The sequence below is a fragment of the Nelusetta ayraudi genome, unplaced genomic scaffold (assembly GCF_046127955.1).
Source record: "Nelusetta ayraudi isolate G7.1 ecotype Tasmania unplaced genomic scaffold, CSIRO-AGI_Nayr_v1 ptg000002l, whole genome shotgun sequence".
Classification (NCBI taxonomy): Eukaryota; Metazoa; Chordata; class Actinopteri; order Tetraodontiformes; family Monacanthidae; genus Nelusetta; species Nelusetta ayraudi.
The window spans coordinates 12,100,001-12,117,790 of NW_027466052.1; the positions used below are offsets into that span (position 1 = coordinate 12,100,001).

The 17,790-nt window shown below is 45.5% G+C and overlaps 1 protein-coding gene and 1 long non-coding RNA gene across 3 annotated transcripts in view; one reads left to right on the forward strand and one right to left on the reverse strand.

The window, feature by feature from the left end:
• zfhx3b (zinc finger homeobox 3b) overlaps positions 1–5,595 on the reverse strand; it is a 134,498-nt gene extending 128,903 nt beyond the window's left edge. Inside the window, exon 1 of one of the 2 annotated variants that reach the window (XM_076024354.1) lies at positions 5,196–5,595. The gene's annotated coding sequence lies outside the window, so the exon portion shown is untranslated. The remainder of the gene's footprint in view (positions 1–5,195) is intronic. The other variant, XM_076024338.1, reaches the window with a different exon arrangement.
• LOC142887036 (uncharacterized) lies at positions 3,123–11,281 on the forward strand. The gene is made up of 2 exons (XR_012926487.1): positions 3,123–4,957; positions 8,206–11,281. It is a non-coding gene; the product is annotated as an uncharacterized LOC142887036 (long non-coding RNA).
• Positions 11,282–17,790: the final 6,509 nt, after the last annotated feature.

Consider the following 17,790-nt stretch of genomic DNA (forward strand, 5'->3'; position numbering starts at 1 on the left):
AATTGACATTGAGGAGGAAGAAAGGCTCAAACGCAGCCGGGGGAGGGACGGTGTGGATAAAGAGGAGCCTTTTCTGGACGCGGCGGGCTGCTGGGATTAGGGATCAGGTACAGCATTTCATCCGCGCACACACACACACACACACACACACACACACACACACACACACACAGAGCACGACAGTCATCTCTTCCACAACATTTTTCTTCCTTTTTTTTTAACTTCCTAATCAGGCCTCTCAGTCGAGTCAAAAACCCTGCCTGCCTTTTTCTTTTTTTCTTATCATTAAACACTATAATTATTATGACCTGACAAGTGCGCTGGCCTCTGTCACAGGACAACTGGAAGAACTGGTCCTCTGTCTGCGCGACCTTGCATATTCAAAACCACATGTCAGACTCAAAGCCACCGTCTGCGTCAGCTGCACTCGTGTGCACGGCAAATGCCGTATGGACATGACTGAGGAGGCTCGCACACAAAGGTAGACAGACCTATTCACATTTGTAACTCAGTGAAAAGCCCTCATCCAAACAGATCAAAATCCATTTTCTTCCGGCACAAGTAAATGAAAATAATATTGAAATCGTTATTTTAAAAAGAAATAATAATATATATAATCATCACTCAAGCCAGTATATCGCTGTGTGGTTTTGTAATTCGAGTGGTTACTGTACTCTTGCTTGCTTGCATGCGTGTTGCGCCTCCTTCAGCTGACTGGTGACCCAAAGGGGGCTCTCTCTGACTATGGACAAGGCGGAGAGTTACGACACGCAGCGCGGAGAGGTGGGAGACGTCCACAGACACACAGACGCAGGAGAAGAAGGAGAGGGAGGCGTGAGAGGAGTGGAGAGGAGTGGAGAGGAGGAGAGGAGAGGAGAGGAGGGCTTCTGACAGCCAGAGGCGCTGTCTCCCACTTCTCCCAGTTAGCCCCCCCCCGCCCCCCTTCCTCCACCATCCACCCCCACCCCCACCACCACCACCATAACCATGAAATAAGCCTATCCATGACGACTGAGACTCCCCTTTATCTTATCTCCCCAACTGGAAGAGCTATTCCTGTCTGTATGGTGAATGACAAGTCTGGTGTTGGGGGTTTGGGGGGGTGGAGGGGGGGGGGGGGGGGGAATAAATAAATACCTGTCGTCAGAGGAGGTTGGGGGGGCGGCGGGAGCGCTGCCGAGTGCACACGGTGGACAACCATTTTGTTGTGTGGGATCAGTAGCTCATCTCCTCAGTCATCACGTCACAGTATTCTGACACCGAATATTTCCCCCATGACCGGAATAACAATCGCAACACAAACAGCAGCCGCTTTTCCACGTCGTCGACGCTCAGGAAGCGCGTTCGATCAAATGCACGGCTAAAAAAGATAAATAAATAAATGCGCAAATACATAACAGTCGCAGACTATGTATTGTTTTTTGCAATCTTATAGCAGGCAGGGCAGGGTGTGGGTTTTCAAGCACCTTATAGGTAATAATTTAGAACAGCTCTCTGAATCCACAGAGATATTTATTATTTTCAAAATAAATTCACACAAATTGTGTTTAAGCAAATTGAAATAAACAGATCAGTGAAACCTTTGTGACTAATTTGGATTTATTGTAAACAGAATGAGGTACTACCTCACCCCCCCCCCTCCTCCCTGCTGTCCCAATCTTATAATGGTAAACATGACTGTTTTTTTTTTTTTTTTTTTTTATTTGGGTAAATATTAAAATGACAGTTTAAAATAAACCCAAATGGCAATCCAGCCTCAAAAACATATTAACACAAATAATGGGTTCAAAATATAAATGGCCCATTTTCAATTATTTTTTTTCTCTCTCTCGAAAAACAGCGTCTGCGCTAAAAACCATCATCCTGGTGGCACTTTAGCAGCCCACAGCTCTCGTGAGCACTGTGCCTCCAACGCCAGCACTCAGGCACCAGAGCATCCTGGTGCGGCGACGGCGCCGCTAGCTGCACAACGCAGCAGCTGACAAGAGAGGCGTCAAAGAAGGCGTCAGGATAAAGTCAACGACGTGCCTATACCTCCAGCAGCAACTGGTGTAATTAAACATAAATATGACAATGAGACCAGACTGGGGAGGGAGGGGAGAGAAATTTGACATGTAAGATGACAGTAAACATTTCTGCTGTCTTTGTTTTGTAACTGGAGAGAGCGTGGAAGAGAGGGAGGCGGAGGACCGCTACTGTCAGGCACCCGAGGAAGGAGAGGAGGAAGAAGAGGAAGAGCAAGACGAAGAGGCAGAGGGATCACCTGACTGTGGCGAGGCAGCCTACCTGCCGCTTGCCGTTCAGTTGCTAATCAATGGAATCCTATACGCAAAAACACACACACAATTTCACCGTTGCACACGCGGGGATAACACAGAGCAACGCCGGCAAAAAGGGGGGGAAGGGGGGAGAGAGAGGGAAGGGAATCTGAATAATTCCTTTATTTCAAATGATGAGGCTGAACGCCGGCTGTTCGCCTCCGTCACCCAGCGCTAATTTATTTCCGTCTGCTCCTCTCCAGCCTGAAAGGTAGGGATCTGTTTATCTGACCCCGCCTCCCCCATTCCTCCGCCATGGCCCATGGCTATCTGACCCCTCAACCCAAGCCCCCTCCCCACTCCTACCCACAACTCCCCCCTCCTCCCTCCCTCCCCTCTTCCCATCTCTCTGTTTTTTTGTTGTCTTTTTGCCTTTTTCTCTCGCCTCCCGTTGTTTCTATTAAACCTGTTTCCAGCGCGTTTACACCCGAACCTAAAAATAAAGCCAGAGTCCTAATCCCGTAGATGCTGACAACCACAAGTGCTTTTGTGTTGCTCCCAAAACAGACATGCCAACAAACTACCATCAGCCCTTTTTTTCCCTCCTCCCAGCCAGATCCTCTCTCTCTCTCTCTCTCTCTCTCTCTCTCTCTCTCTCTCTCTCTGCCATCCCACTGCCTAGTGCTGCTGCTGCTTGTGTGTGTGTGTGTGTGTGTGTGTGTGTGTGTGTGTGTGTGTGTGTGTGGTGTGTGGGTGTGTGTGTTGGGGGGGGTCTCGGCTTTTTTTTTTTATCTCTGCACTCACTTCGTGACCCCTGTTCCCTCTGTTTCTTGCTGTCTGACCCACCTCCCCAACCCAACACACACACACACACACACACACACACACACACACACACACACACACACACACACAGCTTTTCAGCCCTCTCTGTGTCTCCTCTGCCCCCCCACCCACCACCTCCTCGAGCCAACCGTACACAGACTCTATCGTTGCCTCTGCTCGCTCGAAAACCTCCGTTTCCTCTTTCTTTTTCCTGTCTCAATGTCGCGAAAAATACAACCACGACTGACGCAGAACCATCGCACCTTCCCTTAAGGGCGATTACAGCTGCATGTAATCCGAGAGCTCGCATTTTTTTTTTTTTTTTTTTTTTGCGTTGGTTTTGATATTATTTCCTTCCCTACGAACGCCGAAATAACCTGCGTCTTCTCTCTTTTTCCCTTCCACCCGAGATTAGATTTTTCTTTTTTCAATCAGAACGCGGTAACACGGTGTGAAAAAGTATTTTTCTTTTTTTTTTTTTTTTTTAGAAGAAAACGGGCTGTCTTTTTAAAAAGCCTTTCTTCAAGAGATCTGCCACCAAAAGCGGTGCAGACTAGTTGAAGCTATTCCAGTGTGTGTGTCTGTGTGTATACGGTCGTATTAGTACAACTTCTAAAATATCGAATCCGGCGGCTCTTTAACGCCCGCAGTGAACCTGGAGGTCCAGTTTGGGGCCGAGCTTAAAGTTCCCGCAGGAACTTTGGGAACCATTACGTCCACCCAAGGTTAGACTAATGGGGTAGGGTGTGTGGGGGGGGGCAATGTTTTGTTTTCGTTCCCGGGCGCCTTTCTCGGGGAAAAGTGTCCCCAGAAAGTCGAATACGGTAGCCAAGTAGTCGGGGAGGCTGCAGACAGACACACACAGACACACACACACTCACACACTCACACACTCGGTGTCTTCAACAGCCCCGCAAACCACATGTCTGTCCTCCGAAGCGGAGCCAGCCAGACACTGGGGCTGCTATCGGCGGACATGGGGGTCCAGCTGATCCCGCTCTTGTCACGGCCGCGACCCGGGGCTCCGTTTTTTTTTTGTTTTTTTTTCCCCCTCCCCTTCTCACCCCTCAAACACACCACATCCACGCAAGACACGCGCCTCTGAAGAAAAAAAAAACCCGGGGGAAGAAGAGAAAAAAAAACGCAAACCCCCTTTTCGCGCACACGCACACACACAACACATCGATCGATTTGCATGTGACTTCGTCTGTGAATGAGCGCGAAACGACTTTGAAAAAAAAAAAAAAAAAACATCGCTCGGAAGAGTCAAAGAGCCGTGCAAAAATCAAAAAAAAGGGGGCAAAGATGGAGCAAAGTGCGGGCGGTAGAGAAACTGAAGGCAGGGCGGAGGGACCGCACGTCTCTCAGTCAGAGACGTGTTGCCGGACAAGAACAAAAATGTGTTCATCGAGAGCAGGATTCTTTTTTTAAAAAATACACATATAAGAATGCGACGGTGCCGAAGCCCCCCCACTTTGGACGTGGCAAGTGTCAAATCTGGCACAAAACAGAACAAAAAACGCGACCGCCGGGAGACGTTCCCCGTCGCCGGGACGACCACGGACCCACAGGCTGGACTTGGAGCTCCCTTTCCGGGCAGCGGTGGCGCGGAGCCGCCGCTGCCTTCCGCCCGATCGCCACAGCCGCCCCTCTTCCTTGAACCCGTCCGTGCCTTCAAAAACACGTCTCTCGACACCCATAAGCCCACCGTAGCCTTCCCCGAACCCACCGAAATGCACACATTTCTTCGACAAAACCGTGTTTTTTCCGACCACCAAGCAGCTCCAGGAAGGATCGCTCGTGTTTTGTGCCCGTGTCTTATCTTCCATTCACGAGGAGAGGAGAGGAGAGGACGACCGCTGATGTAAACACAGGTAACGATACCGAAAATAGGGGGTGAAATCGAAGAAATCAAGCGGACAAGTTGCATGAAAACCAACCGGTTGTGGATCGCGAAACCGACCGATCGCATTTCGTGAGAATACAGACAGAGCTCCGCTACGCGTTGAACAGCGAGCAGAAAAGAGGAGAAGAGGCACAGATAAGTCCGAAGCGGAAAGAATAGGATCGTGGAAACAGAGCAAAAGAGACAAACGCGAAGTTGAAACTTACAATTTGTCGCTGCCGCTTTGTGATCCTCGCTTTTTAATCCAGTATTGAGATGATTTAGCTAAAGATCCCATCAAGGCAGTCCCCTTTTGGTCAGTTTGCGCTTAGGGTGGCAAAAGAAAGATCATTGTTGTTGCGGAGTGTAAAAAAAACCGGACGAAGTAGGTACTATTAGTTGTTAAAGGCAATATAAAAATAATTTGGATGCAAAGCAGGCGATGAGTCTTGTGTTAGAGGGAGCGAGGAAGAGGTGAAAGTGAGATCTGATGATTGGGAAGAAAAAACTCTTTGGATCTTTATTCCTGCTAATTAGTTTCCTGCAAAAAATGGCTGTGATTAATTCAGTGCGCATGTGCTTCATTACACAGGCACGAAGGGAAGGGCTAATTAGCCGCCTTCTGGATCAATAAGATTCAGCAAAGGAGAGAGGGAGGGTGGGAGGGAGCGGGAGGGAGGGAGGGAAGGAGGAAGAGGAGGGGGAGGGATGGATAGATAGATAGATAGATAGATAGATAGATACAAGTAAAGGGGGAAAAGAGGAAAGTAATGATCAGGAATTGAAAAATATGGAATTTGGAGCCGCGGAAAGTAAGAGTTTGATTAGGCGGAAGACAGTGAAAGTTAGCGCGGGGCAGCCGGAGCTTTTACGCTTTACGCTTTCCACCTCCGCTGCCTTTTTCAACTTTTAAAACCCGCTTTTCGTCCCGAATTTTAGACTTGATTCTAAAACAAGCCGAGACGTGCCCATAGTTTGGACACCATAAGCACGGAAGGGATCCGCGGCTATTTTATGTACTCTGTCGTTTGAGCCGAGACTCTTGTCATCGTAGTCGCCCTTTACTTAGTTTTACGGTGCGCGTTTGGAGACTTTATCCACATACACACACCAGCGGGTGAATTACGGCGACTCCAGCGACCGCAATTAAACTAAAGCATTAAACCGGGGCGTGCGCGTAACGGCGCAAATCGGACTCGGCTCAGGCAAATAAACAGGCAAGCCGAGCACTTTTCTGACATTTTGGAGCGCGTTTAAAGCGACGTCCTCAACATGTGTGTGTAAATCAGCGGAGTTTGGCTTGCCAGCGAGTAGCAGACCACTGTAATCTGGATGAACCGAGATTATCGCGACTATACGGTGGCACCTGGATATGATCAGAGCTAACAACATGTCGGGATGGTTACATGTGTGTAGCATTAAGAGAAACGCCTCACTTCTAAACACTGAGGCTGACATCGTCCCGCATGCATGTGTGTAAATCGTTAATTTTAATAGTAATAATAATAATAATAATAATAATAAAATCTTGCGTGATCGCCACTGCACGGAACATCGAGGGATCATCACGGGTGATGTGTTTAAATTACTAAATATGTATATTTCTACAAGTTGACAACAGAGGAGAGACATTAAATTAAACTTTGAGCAAATTATATTTTCTTTGTCACAGTCGTGTGTGTGTGTGTGTGTGTGTGTGTGTGTGTGTATGTGTGTGTCTCTGTGTGTATGTGCACTAATTCATAAGAAATAAAAATCAAACAAAAGACAGATGATTATTTTTGTTTTTTGTCGAGCAAAATTAAGTTTAATATATAATCTGATACGTGTGAAGGAGAAACGTGACCGGCGTGGCGTTTTTACGGTGCCAGCTCAAAATATCAGTTCAAGCTAAAGTTTTGGTGAACACTTGACAATCACGTATAAAAGAAATACAATGTGGAAACGGTGCTCATGAAATTGTAGAACAAATGAGCAAAGGTTTTAAGTGCAACTGGAAAGCCTAGAAAATCTGCTGTGTTTTTGGTACAGTATATGCAAATCAAATCAAATAAAAAAAAAAAATACACGTACCATCCGATTTATTGTAGATTAATAGTATCAAATAAGAAAGCAACAATTTAGCAATGTTTCGCTATATTTTTCGCGGGCGATCAGAAAACATAAATAGAAGGGGGGAAGGGTGGGGTAGAAAAAAAAATCCATCCCTGCCTGCCCACTGGCTGGTGGAAGGGCTGGAAGTGCTTGTGTGGCACAGTGGGATGATGGGGAAACAGGTTATCGTGACATCTATAAAAAAAAAAAAAAAAAAAAAAAAAAAAAAAGTGGTGGGAACACGCTGTCAATACGTGTAGGTTCTCTCCAACAAACAATAATAACCACGCTATGAATGTGTGACAAGCGTTGGTGCGAAGGCGCTCGCTGGTCAGCCCCGGTCTGCATGCAATACATCTGCCATAGCTGATAGTCTGTGGAGAAGTCCAGATGGTCAGTGCCTGATTTAATTCGCATATGTTATTGTCGTGAGGAATTTAGAATTACCACGGTGCTATTTCACTGCGTTATCATTGCTATTTACCATTCCCTGACGCACCTCGCGTCTCTAACTGATGTCCCCTTGTTTCGTTCTCGTGTGTGAAGGGGAGAAGAAGAGAAAAAAAAAACTATATAGGAGGGAGAAAATGAAGCTTTCGTCGTGTTAGTGCTCTTTGTTATGATAATTTTATTGTTGATTCTCGGAGGAAATGGGCAATCCCTCACTCTCAGTCTGCACACTCTGTGCAAACAGCTCCATATAGAGTCCGGCTGCACTGAATACAAGTAGCAGCCCTCACTGATCACACATCGTGCTGCGTTCATTGAAACAAGGCGGCTGGTGGACGGTCTGCTCCGGCACCCCATTCCAATACACAATCGATAGTGAGACGGCAACTGTTTGATATTTTTCTTAAACACACTCTGGGTATAAAGTCATCATTATACAACAGCGTAATAGACAAAGGCCTCTGCTGTAACTGAATACGGTGATCTGCTGTATGATACATATTTATTCAGTGTGTTTATGTCGAGAGAGAGAGAGAGAGAGAGAAAAAAAAATCCAATGCCTTCGCTTATTTTTACAAGTGATATGTTAAGCAGCTCCGTGTGATGTCGAAGTGGTGAAGATGGCTGATGAAACATGCTATAGTTTGTGTTTTAGATTTTCTTTTCTTTCCTTTTTTTTTTTTTTTTCCAAAGGCCTATTGACTTAAAGGTTAGAGGGGTTATGGAAGCCTCGTGGGACGAGGCGCTTCGACAGATCCAATAGCATGGAAGAAGCTATGAAAATCAAACTTCTTATTGTAGCCTGCATGACCAGGACCCGGCGCCCCTCTCCGACATCCCCTCCACCCCCAACACCACCACCACCACCACCACCACCATCTCTCTCCTCTCCTCTCCCCACTGCTAAAATACACGGTGCGCTTGTAAACGGAGCGTTTCCTCAGCACTTGCCTTCCGTGCGCCGAGCAGACCACTGATACCCATTTTAAAGCAATGCAGCCTCTATAGCATTCCTCCCAGCCAGGAGAGAGAGACAGAGACAGAGGGGGAAAAAACATGCATGGATCCGGTTGAACAGCTCACATTTTTTTTTTTTTTTTTTTTTGCAGCGCTGGAGAGGAGGCAGAGTGCAGGAATCTCGAGGATTTGTGCGCGTCTGCTCTCTCGGTAAGAAGAGATTGTAAAAATGAATAGGTTGAAAATAGCGTGCGAGAGAGGAGTTAAAGGGGCCACGAGATAATAAAAGAGTGTGGTGTAATTTGAGGCTCGTACAGGGCAGCAGCTCCGAGCCAGCCGGTCGCCCGAAGACTAACAATGCAAAAACTCCACTTTACAAATGTATGCAAAAGGGTGTAGGGTGGGGTGGGGGGGCTGATTGACATTAGTGCTTCAGTGGCCAACTTGGGCACGGTGGAGGCTAAGTCGGGGCCTTGATGCTTTGAGGGCCCGCGCATCGGCGCAAAAAAGGGTGGGTGGGTGGGTTTGGGGTAGAAAAGGAAGGGAGGGGGCGCCAGGGTCTGAAGCTTTTGTGTTTCCGACGTTCAATTGCGCCTCTCTCTGTGGGAAGGATAACTGTCCACGTGCCAGCCTCAATAGGCGCGCATTCGATGAGTGGCATTGCAAATTCAACACAACCTGTGGCTGTGGCAGCCCGCAAAGAAAGGCAGAGTGGGCTTAAAAATGCTAAATCGCTGTCTAGATGTGGGGGTCGTCGCGCCGGAGCCCTTGACCATCACCACCACCAGCAGCAGCAGCACGAGCACCACCACGGCCAACCGGGAAGCACTCCAACCGCGACGAAAGCCTCCCGGAATGGTTCCCCCAAACGTGCGTGAGAGCCGGTGGTGGAAATCTGCTAGCACTTGACAGATATTTAAAGTCGCAATTAATTTTAACTTATTTATGAGCGCGATGTTATACAGGGGGGGAGAAAGGCAGAGGATGAACAGCAGGAGCGAAAGTGCTTGAAGATAAAAGCTGCCGTCGAGGAATAAAAAAAATAAATAAAATAAAGTCATCTAACTTTATAAAAGGGATAACGACCATTATATTCCAGAGGATTTTGGGGGATTCGAGGCAACAGGGTGAACAAGAGTCGTGTCAGTCATGCGCTGAGCCAGTGATCGCAGATGGGGAGAAGGGCATGGGACGCTCTCCAGGAAACAGTCTAAAGGAGATTATGCCGCGAACATAATTCTAACATAAAGGCTCGTGTAGCAACACCAGAAGCCCGTGGCACCATGTAAAGCAAAAATAAAGCAAAGGACTGTCGATCTTTTTTTTTTTTTTATCTTTCAAAAATAAAATAAAATAAAAAGTTTTACTGAGGCTATAAATATCACCCACCTCTCGCAGTTTCCGATTTCAAATCGAACTCTATCTTATCTTTTTCTTTTTTCTTTTTTATCCAGAAAGCAGTGCATTCTATCCTTTTCAATTTTTTGTATGAGATAGCAACTTACATTTCAGCGTGTATCTTTTTTTTTTACATGCCCGTGTTCAATATGTAGACTTAAACTAAAATGAAATAAACGCATTGTTAATATCATTATTATTATTTTCTGTAGTCAGGCTAATATTTCAGTGGTGTGGGTTGCTCTCTGTCCCACTTGCATCCCTGCAAGACATGAGCTGCTGCTGTCCGGCTCTCCATGAGTGCAGGGTGGATAGGGCAGCGCAGCCAGGTGCAATGGGAGCGCCCTCTTATGTTCACCCTGACCACTGGGATCAAGCAGCGGATGAAACTGACTGCGCCGCTGCACGGAGCCATGTGGCTGCGGACCGTCCGCTCTTTGCGCAAGTCGCCCTCTTTTGCAAACGCGTGCAAAGGACAAGCCCCTGTCCATATTCATGATGGAAATGAGTTGCGGTCAGATAAATGCTTGTCCACAAACGTGTGTGTGATGCGGACATTACGGACGTCTTAGATTTTTTTTTTTTTTTTTTTTTTTTTTTTGGACTGACATGGTGAATGCAGCGTAGACAGTTGGAAAAAATATATATCAAAAATCAACATCCAAACCCCGAAACTGATCGCGTTTGAACTCGATTCCTAGCGAGTTATTATTTTCCAATTAAAACAAAAAATATTATTTAAATATACACGCTTATATAATATTGAAAATAAATTATTCCCGATCCGTTAAAAGCGTGTTTGACTATTTATCCTGCTTCTAGTAGACAGGAAACAGACTTTCATGTATGTGTGTGTGTGTGTGTGTGTGTGTGTGTGTGTGTGTGTGTGTGTGTGTTAACTGATTTTTTTTTTATTTCTCCTTCTTGTCATATTTACGACTCGAGAGTTGTTTTAATATTATTTGGGTGCTATGATTTTATTATTTTCTGTGTAATTCCCTATGTCCGAATGAAAAGCAATGCCTCGTTCATGCTGCTGTTCAGTTGTTGTTGTTGTTCTGTTGTCCTCTTTGCCTCCACCATCCTGTATTTTCCTTGCACATTATACAGAAGATGCACACGTGTATCCCCAAAGAATATGACCTCAGTGTTTCTTCATCTATACCGTTATGTCCATATTGCATTTTTTTAAAAGGCTGTTCCTTCTCATTGTGTGTTAATACAAGTCTTTGTTTCGTGTGTATATCGTTTATTTTTCCCAACATGTTCTATATTTCTAATTATTGAATAAATCACCGTCCGTCCATGTCACGTTACTGTATCTTATTTCAATGCTTATTTTTTTAAATTTAATTTAGGTAAAATGTGTTTTGAACATTTTAATATTGAGATTAAAATACGCCTGGACAATATTTCCCTTTTTGATTTTCTCTCTTTTTTCATCTTTTACACCACATAAGCAAAGCTGACATCATATTTATTCAGCGTGAGGTGGGTGTGTGTGTGTGGTGTGTATGTGTGTGTGTGTGTGGGGGGGGGGGCAGAGGCTGCTTCTGCTGCTGGTCTTGTGATTTTAGAATTTGGAAATGAGAAAAAAAAAAAGATGACGAGTGGCCGTCTGGTCAGTCTGCCTCATTTACATGAGAAACAAGAATCAGAGCCTCTCGCTGTCGCCCTCATCCATTTATGCGTCCTGCCACCACTACCTTATTAATGACCCCATGCATTATTCAAAAAAACAGTTTGGACGTTTGCATTTTTTTTAAAAGAAATATTCGTGTGAACACATAATCCAGCCCACATCTGATGCCTGTCAATATAAAGGCAAAAAAAATGGCGTAAAACACACGACGACGACGACAACAACAACAACAACAACAACAGTTCACTGCACTGTCCGGAATATTTCATCCTGACCACTCCAATAAAATCTAGTTAAAGAAGGCAAACCCTCGCCCCCATTTTTTTCAGTCACACACACACACACACACACACACACACACACACACACACACACACACACACACACACACAGAAATAGAGAGAAAGCCCCCTTAAAAAAAACACTCTTCCAGTCTGCTTTTGCTGTCCTTGACTGTGCGAGTCATTTTCATATATTTTCATATCCGAATGTTTGTCTGAATGTCTGAATTATTATTATTATTATTATTATTATTATTATTATTATTATTATTATTATTATTATTATTTTCAAATAAACATCAAGCATTTTATTTCAAAGCAAGGTCCGAGAACCCCCCCCCCCCTCCCCTCCTCCTTTATTATCTCCCACCACAACAAAATCAAAGTGAGCCAACGTGCCAAACCTCAGTGTAGCCTTATCACACCTGGCCACCTTCAAATGCAGGAGCCCTTTTCCTGTCTATAATCCCACGAAAATCTCACCCCTCTATGTATGTTTTTCTTTTCCTGCAAAGATCTGCTCGCTTTTCCTATCCGATTCCAACACGGCAAAACTCGCAAATGAACCGATTAAAAATAAAACACCAAGCATGATTCGTGTTTCCATGAACTGTATGCTATAGTGTAAGTGATTTTTTTTTTTATGTGTGTGTGAATTTTTGAGGGCAAAAAAAAAACAAAAACTCACTTGTAAGAAAATTATTCATATAAAAACGAAAAGAAAGACGGGACGCATTTCAGGTGGCGGAATGAGCAGGAATGAGGAGCCTCGGACACGGTGAGGTGAGACACGGTGAGGCTGGCGGGACCAGTGAGCTTTTTTTTTTCTTCTTCTTCTTTTTTTTCTTTTTTCTTTCGGGGGCTCACTAAAAACAGAGGGATCCCAAAAAATAAAATCCATATGATCACCGCAGGCTACAGCAACTGGCCGCTGGTGATCCGAGCCAGACACAATCACGCACCTCTCACGCCAATCCTTCTCTCAAATGCCACTCGGCGCACGGCGCATCCGCACCAAAAGCGTAACAAACTTGAAAAGGGTGTGTGTGTGTGTGTGTGTGTGTGTGTGTGTGTGTGTGTGTGCGTGCGTGTGCGCGCGCGCGCGCGTGTGTTTTTAACTCTTGATGTCGAGAGGAGCCCCCGCAAACAACACGACGAGATGAAAGATGGCAGGTGGAAGCGACACGGAAGGCAAATACAGATCTAGGATTATCGCCAGGGGTGAAATCCAAATCCCGCGTCACACACACACACACACACACACACACACACACACACACCCAGCCTTGTGGATGCCTCAACATCATCTGCCGTGTCTAAACGAGAAGGTCGGGGTCACAGCAGAACACCACAGTCACGAGTTTGGCTTCTGTCCACCGATCACAAATACAAATATCATTAAAAAAAAAGAAAAAAGAAAAAAACAAGAACCTTCTCAAACATTGTGGCACTAAACAGTCAAAATCAAAAATGGGTGACACTTTGATTCCTCAGAATTAATGACATGGATATGAAAATAATGAGGGGAAATACTGAGGTCTGAATGATGGTATCAAAGACGAGAGATGAGAGTTTTATTCACCTTAAATAAAACTGCAGTCATTTTTTCTTTTTTATCTCAGCATCTTGGACACATTTTGTACACACGCCTTGCAGATTTTTCCTTCTCTTCTTTTTTTTTTTTAAAGGCAGCGTTCACCTCACACCGTTCGCACGCAGCGCGGCGCTGATGCAGAGCCTAAGCTCGGAACAGTCCCGCCTAAATCCACCTGTGATCCGTCCTGGTGTGGAAGCTGCCAGGCCGCACTTGGTGTGGAAGAGGGCAAGAATTATGACGGTTTAACACCAAAATCCACGCTCCTAAACTTTGGCAGGTGCAACTGTGTTGTTTGCCGTGGGTGGTGAGTCGGGAGCTAGCGCGAGGGTCAATGAGTGATGTGTGTCCAGTCCCGGCTCTAAAAAAAAAAAAAAAAAAACCTCCTTAGTGGAGGCCAAATGGCCCTCTAGACACCCCCCCAACCCCCACCCCGCCCCCCAGACTCACCATCTTCCGCCCCGAGAGGCCCTGGAGCCAATAAAACCAAGTGATTAGTGGAGGCCCACCACCAACCTCCTCCTTTTTTAGGTGTCAGCTCGTTAAAGGAGTTAATAGGGGAGGTGTTTACTTTTAGCATGTCAGACGTGAGGGGTGGGCCGCACCCCACCTCACTCACTCCTCCACCTCCACCTGTCTGATGCCACTCGCAGTCAAAGATCAACTCTGCATCGCTCACATGTTGTTGGCCTTTCAACTCGCACTGATCTCACACACACACACACACACACACACACACACACACACACACACACACACACACGCACACGCACACAGCAGCAGCACCAGGCTCAGTAGTCGCACCTGTATCCCGTCTATGCTGCACACCTGCATCACACGGCCTGCTCAGCTGATCCTGCGCCCCCCTCGCAGCGCCGCCGCCGCGTGCACGTCTCACCCCGTGGTTCGACGCGACGTGAAGACGGACGTCCCGCTTTGATTTACATCAGGGGGTCACGCACACTTTAAATGCTGCGGCGCAGCGGCAGAACCGTTCACCAGTTTATCGCGCGTCTGATTTATTTATTTCAATGGAATATACGAGGAGGAAACAGGCGCCGGTGTGGAAAAATTGCCTTTGAGTTTGCGAAAGGTCACACAAGCTCCCAGTGGTCAGAGGACAGAGATGAGATCGTCTCTTTTATATCTCGGAGGTTGAAACGTGTGCATCGGATCACATGACTCCCCCCCGACCCCCCTGCACCACCAAGACCACCAGCAGCAGCAGCAGCAGCAGCAGCAGCAGCAAACCCCCCCCACCCCACACACACACACACCGGCTTCATCACTCTCACGTGTCAGCTCGTGAATTAATCACACATCTTAAACTTGTTTCTCATCTTGAACTCTGACTGCAATGGAAATGAAAGTGTAGGTGCACTTTTGATATCTCACTCTTTGCTTCTGCTGCCGAAGGATGAATTTACAGACCCTCACGCCCCCCAAACAATAAAATAAAAAATGCACAGAATTGGACTTTGTGTGTGTTTGTGTTGTGCAAATGTGGTATCACTTTAGAGTAAGATGTTCTTGGATTCTATTATAGCTGTTGGTAAAAAAAACAAAACATATCAACATACAAACTGTCTCCACAACCTTTCAATCCTTGTTAGACTTCATCCATATTAATCCATATAAATGTGCATCCTTACAATTCATATCTATTTCTGGATTAATGTAAATTTCCTGAATGTGTTCTCAAGTATTAAACTGTATTTTCTTTGTGCTTTTTTCACCCTGAAATGTAAACAGCCATAATGAGTCGTAAATAAATAAATAAATAAAAAATCACCCTACTGTGTGTATGTACTTTGTGCAGTCACACTTAAAGGTGTATGTTGCTGCCATAAAACAGAAGCTGCTCTGCTTCTCCGTGAAGCAGGGACAGAAATGTTTGACCAAGGCGCCATGATTAAGTGGACCAGCGAGATACACGGGCGGCGCTTGTGCATTCTCCACATTCACATGAGATATAAAGCATGTAACAAGAATGATAACCTGTGTTTTGTCGATTTTTTTTTTTTGATGTTATGTTTTCTGAATGTGTGCAAATGCATTTCCTCAGGAAGAAGAAGAAGAAGAAGAAGAAGAAGGAGAAAAAAAGGGGAGGGGAGCCAGAGGAAACTGGCTGTAGCGTCTTCTGTTTAGAATTGTAAATGTATTGCATAGGCCCCGCTGTCCAATTACATATATCTTTCATGTATGAAATCATGCATGTCTTTTCCTCCAGAAGGGGGGGAGGGAGGGCTGGCACAAAGGGAGCAACCCCGACTGCAGCAGAACACTGTGCAGCCCACATGAAAAAAAATAAGGTCTAGTGTCGGAGCCCTGGAGCCCTGGGCGAGGAATGCAGCTCCATCAGCACACAGGCCAGGGAGCCGAGCTGCTTTCTTCCACTCCCGCACTATTATCCTGGTCCTATTGTGAGCCTGCTGACCCTTTGGGCTGCAAACACAGACTTTTGTGCAAAATGCATTTCACATCGCGTCCGTAATTAGCTCCACGACAGTAAATGTTGTTTCTCGAGCTTCCAAAATCTGTTGTTTCAACCCTCCTTTAAAATATAACCTTCAGAGATGCCTGGGAGAAGAAACGGAGTGTTTAAAGCCTGATTGTTCCGTGTTTTTCTTTTCTTCTCTTGTTCTACACACACACACACACACACACACACACACACACACACACACACACACGTGTACATACTGTATGTATTTCCTTTCAAACATTGACCAGCTAGTAGGTGAATATCACTGGCTTAAATCTGTAATATTGCTAATATATGATCATATGTCAATATGAATTTACCATTTATTTTGAAATTAGGTCTCTTTTGGAGCACAAAGACTAAAATGATGTTTGCTGCAAAATAAAATAATATCTAATAAAAACCAAAAAAAAAAGGAGTTTGCCGTGTGATGCTGTTGTATAATATATGAAGATTGCTTTGCCACACAGGTTCACATCTTAATCTCAATATCCTTATGGCAGACGTCATTTGATTCAAATTCTGTCATCCGGCAGAATAATTTAATACGATCCAGATAACACGGTATTAAGTCCTAATCACCAACTAAAAGCGTCCTGTCAGCCTTCTGGACAACAACTAAGGAATGAGGCCCTGACAGTGACACCGAGCCAAATCAATTTCAAAAGCACTCTGAGGGAAGCTCAAACATGCAAGTGTGCATACAAGATACACCGTTTTTCAGTCGCACACACACACACACACACACACACACACACACACACACACACACACACAGCAGGAGGATCGCACAATCTAATATTGACAGTGATTTTCATAACAGGTAGAGAAATTTTTTAACTAGATTTGAAAAAAAAAAAAACTTCAACCCTCAGTGTTTCATGCATTTATACATGCGAGCCTGTCCTTTCATGTTTGTGTGTTTTGCATGCGTTTGCATGTCCCCTTTTGTTTGTGCATCTTCCCCGGTCACGGGTGGCAAGCCGTGTCACACTTGTCGTAAATTCTGCCCCAGCTGTGATTGGCCAAATCTGGCAGGGAGCAGCGGAGAACCAAGAGCAATCATCCAAGCAACCTCAACACGTTCACAGCCTCTAATCCAACAGGAACAAACAGGTGAGCCGAGCATGAAAGTGGGACGTTTATCAGCTGGACCTTTCTCGCAGCACTCTGAAGGCAAGCCTAATATGAATGTATGTGTGTGTGTGTGTGTGTGTGTGTGTGTGTGTGTGTGTGTGTGTGTGTGTGTTTCGGGGCACGGACCAGGGGGACAAGTTAGCTTCAAAGCCAATAGAGGAAGTAAAAGGGCTTAGGGTCTGGACAGCAGGAGCAGTGGGGACTTCACAGTCTTACCTGATGGGGTTTTTGGTCTATGGTGCCACCACGTTGAAGCCTCTCTGACTGCGTTGGCTTTTCAAGGGTCTGTTTGAAGTCAGCAGGCAGAAAGGTCACACCCTCTTGGCCACAGCAGGTTCGAGGGAGCAGTGGTCGATGGCCACGGGCTATTGCTAGGGTTCAGATTTTTTTTTTTTTGTCTTTGTATACTTAAAAAATAATAAAAATAACAAAAGAAAAATGTAAAGCTATTGATCCGGCGCCTGGGCACCTTGAGAAATTTTGGCGATGCACTCCTAGAATTCCAGGTATTTCCAGGGTTTTTTCCAAAGCTATGTGGTTTGGGATTTAGGGACTCCCGGGTCACTAGAAGAATAAGTCATGATGGAACCAGCACCTGGGAGGAGAAAGAAAATGAAAAGAAATGCAGTCAGACACCTGTTTTAAATACAGCTCAAAACAAATAAAACAAGCATGACGGCAGAGAAACAGATGCACTCCAGTCTCATCAGACTGAACCCAGACCCTGAAATCTGAGGACGTAATAAATGACTTGGAGGACGGAGGAAAGCGGAACCACGTGACC